The sequence below is a fragment of the Malania oleifera genome, chromosome 12 (genome assembly GCF_029873635.1).
Source record: "Malania oleifera isolate guangnan ecotype guangnan chromosome 12, ASM2987363v1, whole genome shotgun sequence".
In the NCBI taxonomy this organism is placed as follows: Eukaryota; Viridiplantae; Streptophyta; class Magnoliopsida; order Santalales; family Ximeniaceae; genus Malania; species Malania oleifera.
This window is the reverse complement of record NC_080428.1, coordinates 63,046,984-63,058,610: the sequence shown is the minus strand read 5'-3', so window position 1 is coordinate 63,058,610 and position 11,627 is coordinate 63,046,984. Positions and strand designations below refer to the sequence as shown.

Sequence of the window (11,627 nt, the reverse complement as noted above, 5' to 3'; positions counted from 1 at the left end):
AAGCACAATAAAGTTCATATGAAAATATTATTATTATGTGACGCAAAACAAATAAAGCTTCTAATTAATAAATAAATAAAAGAAAACAAAGAAAAAAATTAGTGTTTCTTTTATTTATAGAGACTTAAATTTCTTTTCCTCCTTACTATATAATATAATTTATCAAAAAAAAAAAGTAAATGAACAGTAGAAAGAACTTTTATTTTTATTTTTATTTAAAAAAAAGATGAACTTTCTAGTGGTTACATCCTCGTGTGAACAATCATATAAAATTGACTTTGTTCATCACTAATTTCTTCATTACCTCATTTTCTCGCATATTAATCTTCCTTATAATTAACATCAAGAAGAAGCTCAAGATTTCATAAAATAACAATGTGATCATGCAAAAATAATCCCAACTTTCAAACCTGCGAGGAATTAGGTATAACCAAATTCCAACAATTTAATTTCCATACACTTACACACACACACATATACATAGAGAGAGAGAGAGAGAGAGAGAGAGAGAGAGAGAGAGAGAGAGAGAGAGAGAGAGAGAGAGAGAGAGAGAGAGAGCAAAATTCAACGAGAGATGCATGTGCATGTGACGAAGTTATATATTATATAATATTTTAGGCATGATATTTTCCTAAATTTTATTGCGTACTCCATGCATTCAAAATTTCTATTGCTTTTCCGTTTGACAAGTTTCCTGAACTTTGGTCTAACCTTATGAAAATAATTATCATATAGTTTGTACAAGAGTGTAGATCTGGAGGAGTTCCGGATTTCACTCTCCTACGGTCTCTGCTTACCACTAATTAATAACCAAGCTAATAGTTTGACCATACCAAGTGCAGTAGGTGGAGCCTCCTCCTAGGGGAGATCAGCCTGCATAATGCTTAAATTAACATATGCTAATCAATCTTGGCCGAGAGGTAAGGCATGCCCAAAATGTATCGAGGCTCAACTTGAAATATTAATTTCTTAAAAAGTTAATATATTACATGTTAAAGGCTTATACATCAGCAAGAATATATATGATAATTTGGGGACTCCAGCCATCATATCGTCACTTTTGAACATTATGGTGCAACAGCAAACTTGAGGGGGTAAAAGTTGTCTGCCCATTGATGCGCCCCTAATAATGCACAGGCATAATGCCTCAAGAGGGAATCGAAGCCGTGACCTTGGGGTCACCAAAATCACAAGTCGCTCTTTTCATTTTAATTGAGACTTGTATTTTTTTTGGCTTATGATTCTCAGATTAAATGTAATTAGAGAATTTTAAGTTCATTTCTAAAACTCTTGAATTTCAACCTACATTACAAAATATTAATTTTGTAATGTTATAGTTATCTCTTGTCATGACCTACGTGATGAATTCAATTTAGTAATTTTCGAATGGTCAATAAGTAATTTGCAAATTATATTTGATTTCTTTTTTTTTTTTTAACATTATATTTGTGGTTTTCTTAATTGTTCTTTATTTCTAAAATATATTTCATTTATTTACATATTTCTAACCAAAAATAAAATTCTTAAATGGCTTACACCCCAATACTTTACGGCTTACGCTTGTTTCTTAAGGGACAAAATGCCTTACCTTATATTTCCACATTTTAAAATATCAATATTAGCTAGTATGTATGAAAGATATAGCAATTCGATTCAACTCAAATAAGTCCTTTTTTCTCCTCTCTCTTTTTTGATAATAGAAATTTCATCGTAAATTGACCATTATTCTCATAGCACCAACCGCAACAATTTTAATGTAAATATTTATATATAATTAATACAAATTAATTTAAGTTTACAAAAAGTTAAATCTGAAAAAAAAAATTGAGCTAAACGGCTCGCTCCGGCGATCGTTCTTATAACATTTGCTTAATTGAGTGATTAAATTAGATTAAATTATTAATTGGTCAATATTATTGCTGCATGCCCTAGGAATGAAGCAAGGTGTAGGAGATCATCTTCCTCTGTCAAAGCCAATAATAGAATCAATGGGAAGAATCAACGTATGACCAGCTGTGTTTAGTTAGTTTAATTAAACATGTGCACGGAACTGGAGAGTTAGGGGCGTTTGGTTTCCTAGAAATTGAATTTGTTTCTTCGATGCTGAATCTGAAATTGCCGTGTGGTTTGCTTCGTTGACAAATCTCAAGATTGCGTTTCACCTTTTGAGAAGGATTGATAGAATTAATAACTTCTAATAAATTAATAAATAATACTAAAATATAGGATGAAGATGTTAGTTAGATTTGGTAGAGAGATACGGTCTCTCTTGAAATTTGGTAAAAAGATATAAACATTTTCTTAAAGTTTTAAAGTTTTCACAAACATCGCTTTCGACCCGTTTGGTTTAGCGGAATAATTATTCATTAAAATAAGATGGAATATAGTTCAAATTTTGGAAATCAAGGAAATAAGTATTCTTTATATATTTCTAATTATTTCATTCAACATGTAATAAGAAAGGAATAGACATTCTCATGATGAAATTTGAAAATAATTATTCCTTACTCATTTCTCATTATGAACTCATAAAATGATTCATATCAACATAATTTCTTGTATAACTTATTGTAACTAACATGCTAAAACTAATTTATTCTTGAAAATAGGCATTTCGCAAATCAAATGTAACCTTAATATTTGATTTTTAAGACACTTAATCCTCTACTTAGTCTACCTGTAAGCCAAATATCAAGAAATGTCTGTCTCATTTTTGTCGAATTTCAAGGAAGGTTCACAGGACTTTAGAAAGTTCCGAAAAAGTTAATGTTTTTTTATCAAATCTTGTTAGAGGTTATTGTCTTTTGTCCAAAAATATAACCACAATACTTTAAAACTTTATTCAATAACAACCAATAATTACATGCTCTACTTTTTTTCGGTCATAAGCAATTCAATTTAATTAATGGCATGCTTATAGGCATATAAACTAAAATAATATTCCTATAGACTCTATAGAGCATGTGGTTTATTTGCAAGCTTATGATACTCGGCTGTTAAATGAAATTAATCTTTACCTTTAGGTTGTGTTTGAGAGCATATATTTCAAACTTTGAATTTGTATGAAATTCAACATAATGTTGTATTGTATTTTGTCTAAATCTACAAGTCTAAATCAAAGACCTAGTATCCAAGCTCCCAAATGTAATATTAGAATGAAGAGTATAATCAATGTTGGGCACATCTTGACAATTACATAGTTGCCAAAGCATGCACAATGAAAAATCAAGATTGACAATTGCCCTTAATGTTATCATTTGAGGAGGAATGTACCTCTTGCGTACAATAGGAAAACTACATCGTTCATCCTAAAAAAATGATCAAAACAAGGGACGCTTTGAAAATTTGCAGACTCTATGGTGTAAGGTACGTGAACTCTATGTATTTTGCTATCACATGCTTATGGCTTGAGATCATGTTTGGAATCAACAAACAATTTTATTAGTGCATTTTTTATGACACTAAAAAAATGAATCTCAATTTTTATCTCCATAGATCGTGTCAATCAACATATCTAATGGAAAAGGGAAAGAGCTTAAGAGATCCTAGGTGTTCTCCACGACTTTTTTCAACACCTCAAGTACATCAAGAATTGGTGAAGTTGGCTGGCAATGGGAACCAACCACCTTGAAAAAACGCTACATGGGGGAGGGGAAGGCAGGCATGCATTGTCTGTCATGGGGAACAACCGTGTGAGGCTGTTGAGTTGGGCTTCAATTGTTGCCTCTGGCCTAAGTTTGGTTGACTTTTCAAATTTTAGACCCATAATTGGCTTTTTAATTTCTTAAAATTAAGGTCAACGGTTGTCATTTTGAAAAATGGGCCCAAGGTGGGCCCACACTAAATTTTAATTACAAAATTGGCCCAAAATGGGCCCAATTGGCTTAACATGTGAACTAACCTTGGAATTTCTTGGTGCACAGGTGATAAAGAAAGCCCAAAAATAACAGCTCAAGACTAAAGACTTATTTCAATTTTTATTCTTCTAAATATTGTACTTGATGTACACATATATACTAAAAGACCCATGAATGAAATCACAATTTAAGATTGTGAGATTAAGAGAATCAAAGCAAGAGAATCATTAGGTAAAAACCTTAGACGGCACCTAAAAATCAATGACTAAAAGAAACTAAATTAAAGAAAAACTCTTAAGTTTTGTTATCTAATGGTAAGATAAAATGGAGTTTTTACAGTTGCCAAAGTTAATTTTAACCCTTGATGCTTGAATCATTATTTTTCAAATGAGTCTATTTGACCTTTTGCACTTAGCATTTCTGACGTACTATGAACAACCATGCAAATAAGCATAAGAGTACACTACAGGTAAATAACCTCTAATGCTCTTTTCCAAAAACCTAATTTTACCAAATTTGTTTGCGAATTTATTTTGAGCAGTTGTGGGTGATTAGTGGTTACCATTGGTTTTGTTAGCCTTTGCACTTAAAAGAATAGGACTTTAATGAGATATGAAACCCACACCTTATACACTTTGACAAGTAGATGGTGGGTTAATTGCTTGGCCTCCTAAGTCCTTCGTCTCATATGCCATGAGCCCTAAACCTAGTTCTTTAAGGCCTGCAATGTTCAAATCAGGATAATACCACTACAACATGAACATTGTGCTTATGTAAATGTGGAGCATTGGCATTCCTATGTTAAATTTGAGTCAACATGGATCCAATGTGTGCAACATGCAATTCCCACACACAAAAAAGGCTATTGCCGTAATTTATATAAGTTTATGATTATTTCAAAAGACATGCAAATGAATTTCATAATATTTATTGAATTTCATATTATAAAATTCAGCAATGATTATTATTATCATTATTACTATTTCTCTCCACAAGCACACAAGTAAATAATAGCACACTTAAGATTTGAGCCAACACTCAATGTCGATAGACAAACAATTGTTGAATGTGTCAAACATTTTAGTAAACACATGGTGGTGGAGGTACCTCTCTCTCTCTCTCTCTCTAAGAAAGAGTTTTTATCACAACGAAACAATCCAAGCATTCAATTATATATTCTTATCAATTATATATTGCCTCCACAACCTAAAAGGAAATGGGGTAGAAAGCATGTGTATGAATGTCACTTAGTAAGCACCATGCAAACGCAACAATGCATATATATTAGTTAGGGCAAATCAAAAGTGTGACTCACTAAAAGTTTGTTCAAATTCATTCATTATATATGTGGTGACCCAAATATTTACTCTGATACCAACTATGGTGACTCAAATATTAGCTCTAATAACAATTGTGACAATCCGAATTTTATACAGCGGAAGACCTCAAATTTATTTATATCAGAGTACTAAATAACCTCATTATAATAATAATATCTCCAATATCAAATTTTATACCACCTTAAAATTTTCAAAACATTATAAACATAACTAATTAAATATTTCTCCTAACTAACTCTTCTATCTCACCCACGCTTCCGCTATGCTACTTTGATTTCGATTATGCTCCTCAAGATATCTGAACTGTTTGATAAAAATTGGGGTGAGACACCTCTCAGTAAGCAAGGGTTAGATTATTATCAGTGTGTGGTTAAAATGAGATGTAGTATAAAAATACATTCAACAATTATATTCTAATAAATATCGCATTTGCAAATATTTAATTTAATAATTTAACTCTTAAACCCACATTTATAAAACAGTGCACCACATATAAAAAAAAATATACGTAATTTCCTTCAAATCATAATTTAAGTCTATCATATGATCATAATCACATAAATATACAAATATATATATATATATAAAGAACTCCTTTTTTGTCATGTCATGTCATGTTTAACCCCCACGATCGTGTTGTGCGGTCCGAAAACTGGATTTAGTTGGTTGGGCACCAACCAACTAAACTAAATCAAAAGTTTATGTCTATAAGATCAGTTTGTTTGTCACATCCTCATAATCATTCTCATACTCATGTCAAACTGATTATTCACCACCAACACTTGTACAACAGTATGACTGCACTAATATTCATCTGTAACTACGGTTATCAGGGTTCTTAAAATATATAAGACAATTTATGCAATTAAACAGTATTATAACCTGATCATTTTCCTAACATAAACTTTGTAATAAAATCTCAACATTATTCACAATAATTTAGGTAATAAACATAACATCGCAAAAATCCCAATTTTTTTCAATTATGCAATTATATAAAATAAACTTATGTCGCACAATTTGTATAATAATTATAATTCTAATAAATTACCAGAGAAAATGTATAATAATTCGCATATTTAATTTAATACCAATATAATCAAAAAACCCGATATAATCAAATCCACGCTATTTAATCTAACCCAGGCATCTATTTAAATAACATGAATATAATTAAATTCACGTACCCAAATTTAATCAAGAATATTTTAAAATAAATTCTGACATAATCTAGTAAACTTACCCTAACTCTGAAGTGGTGTCTACAACGTGCGGATGATGAAATCTCTCTGATTAAATCCTTGGAGAGGGAAGTTGGGATCCGTGAATGACATTCGTTTTTCAATTCGACTAAGAAATGGCAGAGAGAGAGAGAGAGAGAGAGAGAGAGAGAGAGAGAGAGAGAGAGAGAGAGAGAGAGAGAGGATTCTGAAAGAATAGGGAGGAAATTAGATTTCCTAAAGGATCATGGAGAGAGATATATATATATATATATATATAAATAATATTATTATATTATATTATATTATTTAATTAATAATTAATTAATTAATTAATTTTTTATGATTATTCCACTAATCTTGTATGTATAGTTTTGAGGTCGTTACAATATAAATGAGTGATTAGTATAGTATGGTATCATTTTATTTTATTTTTTTTGGTAGTTGGTTTCTTTTATTATTTTTGCGATGTTATGTTAATAAATATTTTTTGGATTTCATTAGTATGTCACGGGTTGACATTTGGTATTTTAGAAAATTGAGTGAGCTTGAACATAGTTAATAAATATTTAATTTATATGATATAGCTTAGATAAAATTTAACAATAGTAATTAATATTGGCCAACACATAAGCATGGATTTACACAAAATAAGATTGAGATTATTTAAAATAGGCTTCAAATTACATTACCATTGTGTCTAAAAGCATAAATTTTTAACTTTAATTTTGTGCCTGTCTAAATTGAAACAAAAATTAATATAATTTTATATTAAAATTAAATTTTCAAAATTTATTTTTGTCTAAGTGAAATTTAGGGGGGCCCATGAGTGAGCAGTCCGTGACTTTTATTTATGGGTTGATTTATTTTTGTTAAGAGGCCCATAACATCATTTGAGGGCAGTCAGGGACAAGCCCAGTTGAGGTTGAGTGATATTGCAGAGCTGAGCCCACCTGTTGTGGGCTTCGGCCCATCCGCACGAGAACTTAATAAGATATTAACCTTGGGCCTATTTAATTTGTTGTCATGAAGATAATGCTAACTTAAATCTCATGTGTATTATATTTGTGAGATAATAGTTGATTTAGTTTTGTACTAAGTTTATAAAAAGACTTGCTTATAAGAGATTTTAAAGCAAAATCATGGAAATTTAAAGTGACAAAAATCAAAATTTCAAATGTAACCTTCATTATCTATTTATGAAATTTATAATTCCACATAACAATGCACACCTCTTCCCATCTCCATCTAATGTACATACAAATTCCAATGGTTTGGCTTCCATTTCCTTTTCTTCAAGCCTGACTATTTTTTGTCTTCTTTTTGTTGGGTGGTCTTGAGCCTTCTCAATCCCAAAACTAGCTCATGGGGTGAGGTTTTCCCTCACACTTAATAAGTGATCATCAAGCCCCTTCCACAACCGCTATGGGACAAATCCCAACAATCTCCCCCTCACACATTGGGCTTCAAACTCCGCACGAATTGGGCTCACCAAATTGGCAGCACCACATGCCCAGCATTCCACGGAGAAACCATGGGCTTTAATACCAGTGTTGGGTGGTTTTGGGTCTTCTCAATTCTAAAAGTTAGCTCATGGGGTGAGAAGGCTCTTCCACCAAGCCTTCTCAACCCCAAAGCTAGCTCATGGGGTGAGGTTTTCTCTCACACTTAATAACAGACCACCAAGCCCCTTCCACAACCGATGTGGGACAAATCCCAACACTTTCTTGGCTCTCATTGATCCTCGTTGTGTCACTTACTAATAAATTGACATCTTCAAAATGTCATTACGTATTCTCAACTTGAGTTACCTGTCTATATTCATCACTTTGTACATCCAAAAGAGATCAACTAACCGCAAAGAGTTGAGGTAAAAAAATTTGTTCTATATAATCATTAGTAAATTCATTTAAATTCTAATATAAAATTTTTAATGATTTTAATTAATTTCAATTTTTACGTCACCGGAAAAATAAATTAATAATGAACTTAAAAAAATAATGACCTAAATTCTCATATATCCATTTAGCGTATAAAGTTGACAAGTTATATAATGATATCAACACAAGACAGCAAAAATGGGGGAGAACAAACTAAAGAATTCCTTTTTTTTTCTAATTTCTTTTGCATGCCTCAGATCAGCATACTTTGAACAAATTCAAGAAGATGTTCAAAAATATTCAAACTCAATCATGGAGCTAAAAACTTCCATCAGTTCTTTCCAAACAAAGGATATGTCTGAGCTGCAAAAGTTCCACAAACAATTTTTAGTCTTATCCAAATCCTCGCAAATCCAAATCCATGACATCTTCCAAACATCAGGTCAGTGCTTAGATCTCAAATTACTAGAAACGAGTTTAAATTAAATACATGGTTGCAATATCACCAAAGAGCAACAAGAAACACTGAGAAGCTCATCAGGGGAAAAAACACTCGGCAGAGAATAGGCTTCAAATAATTGGTAGGAGGAACATCGAAAGTCTGATTTCCTAAGCCCGGAGAAGTGGCTAGAGATATCAGTTCCAAATGATATATAATGGTTGTAAAAAGGAAGATTGAAGAAGCAAGCCCAATCTTGGCTCCACCATTGGTGACTGCATCAACCTAATCTTGAGGGACCAAAGTCACCACCATGCTCTCATCATTTTCAACTCCCAGGTCCTGCGATAAATCTGTTATCCTACACCGGAACAGTTCTCAGTGGACACCTCACCTGATGATGAATAATTTTAGTTAAACACGTGCAAAGATTTCATTTGCGGCGGCTGAAATCTGTTGCAACAAATATTCGGTTTCTCCGTTGTATATTTCAGGTTGCTGTATTTGTTTTTCTTCATTTCATTTTGTTTCTGTTTTCATTTTCTGCTGTTTCATCATCCTCCACCCAAAGACCGCCAATGGCCACTTCTCTTTCTCCTCCCATCGCCACCACTATTCCCACCGTCTTTTCATGTCCCTTCCACAAATCCCTCCACACTTCCACCCTCGCGAAGCCAAACAACCCCCATGCACGTAAACTCTAATGCAAAGCCACGTCATCCAATGGCGACCAAAACCCTTCTCATCCTCTAGACAATTATAAATGGCAACGGCGGAACATTCTCATCGTGCTCGGAGGTCTCTCCGTCGCCACCCCCTTCGATTTCGCGTCCCCGATTGCTCCACCGGACCTGACCCAGTGTGGTGCCCCCGAGTTGCCGGAAGAAACAATGCCCACCAACTGCTGCCCTCCAGTATCTGCGACCATCACTGACCTCCAGCATCGGCCGCCATCCTCCGCCCTGCGCGTTCGGCCCGCGGTGCATCTGGTCGACGACGAGTACGTGACCAAGTACACCAAAGCAGTCGAGCTCATGAAAGCTCTCCCGGACGACGACCCGCGCAGCTTCAAGAACCAGGCCAACGTCCACTGCGCCTACTGCGACGGCGCGTACCAGCAAGTGGGGTTTCCCAGCCTGGACCTCCAAGTCCACAACTCCTGGCTCTTCTTCCCCTTCCACCGTTTCTATCTCTACTTTCACGAGAATATCCTCGGGAAACTGATCTGCGACCCCACTTTCGTTCTCCCAATTTGGAACTGGGACTCTCCTCCTGGCATTCAGATGCCGGCGATGTATTCGAACCCCAAATCGCCGCTTTACGACGCACTTCGCGACGCCAGCCACTAGCCGCCCTCCGTCGTGGATCTCGCCTTCAACAGCAAGGATACGACGGCGAGTACGAAGGACTTGGTGGCGAGCAACCTCTCCGTCATGTACCGTCAAATGGTGTCGAACAGAAAAAACGCGAGTTTGTTCCTAGGGAATCCGTACAGGGCCGGAGACGAGCCCGACCCGGGAGCGGGGTCCATCGAAAACTTTCCCACGGTCCGGTTCACGTATGGTGCGGGGACTGGACCCAACCCAATCTGGAGGACATGGGAAATTTTTACTCGGCGGGTCGGGACCCTATCTTCTACGCGCACCACGCGAACGTGGATCGGATGTGGACGGTTTGGAAGGAACTAGGTGGAAAACGGCCGGACTTCACCGACCCGGACTGGTTGGATTCCGGGTTTCTATTCTACGACGAGAACGCACAGCTCGTGCGCGTGAAGGTACGCGACTGTTTGGACACCAAAAAGCTGGGATACGTTTATCAGGACGTGGACATTCCGTGGCTGAGCTCACGACCGGCGCCGCGCAGATCGAGGGCTGCGGCCACCCTAGGCTTTAACACTTCCGGTGAAGCAAAAGCTATGGAAATGTCGAAGCACACGCATGGCGACGGCGGCAGCAGCGGGTTCCCGAAGACACTGGACAAGATGGTGAGGGTGGTGGTGAGGAGGCCGAGAGTGCGGAGGAGTAAGAAGGAGAAGGAGGAAGAGGAGGAGGTGTTGGTGATAGAGAATATAGAGGTGGAGAGGGATGTGTACGTGAAGTTTGATGTGTACGTGAACGATGAGGAGGTGGGGGAGGGGGGCCGGCAGCCGGGCTCGGCGGAGTTGGCGGGAAGTTTTGTGAGCGTGCCGCACAAGCACATATACAAGCACGAGAAGAGGATGAGGACGGGGTTAAGGCTGGGGATAAGTGATGTGTTGGAGGATTTGGGGGCGGAGGAGGATGAGAGCGTGGTGGTGACTTTGGTCCCTCAGACTGGGGGAGGTGTTGTCACCATTGGCGGCATCAAGATTGAGCTTGCTTCTTGAATCAACTTCTCACCTTTTAGCATTTCTAAGGTACTATGAACGACCATGCAAATAAGCATAGGAGTACATTACAGGTAGATAACCTCTAATGCTCTTTTCCAAAAATCTAATTTAAGTCAATGCCTTTTAATGTATTTAATGATAATGAATATAAGTCAAAAATGGATTGAAATGAAAAAGGGGAAAAAAAAAAACTCTACTTGCATTATAATATTAGTATAAAATCACACCATTCGCTTCTAGACTTAACAATGTTATCTTTTTGTTAATAATATTATGCTTCTTATACGCAACATTAATTTAGGATTGCATTTTGTTCTTGGCTACATAAAATTTATCTTGACTAATAAAAGATTATTTTTTGGGTTTCATTAGTACCGCACGGGTTGACATTTGGTATTTTAGAAAATTGAGTGAGCTTGAACATAGCTAATAAATATTTAATTAATATGATGTACCTTAGATAAAATTTAACAACAGTAATTAATATTGGCCAACACATAAGCGTAGATTTACACAAAAT

At 35.6% G+C, this 11,627-nt stretch overlaps 1 pseudogene; it reads left to right on the top strand.

Annotated features, from left to right (window-relative positions):
* Nucleotides 1-3,611: 3,611 nt before the first annotated feature.
* On the top strand, nucleotides 3,612-11,104 carry LOC131143959 (polyphenol oxidase, chloroplastic-like; annotated as a pseudogene).
* Nucleotides 11,105-11,627: the final 523 nt, after the last annotated feature.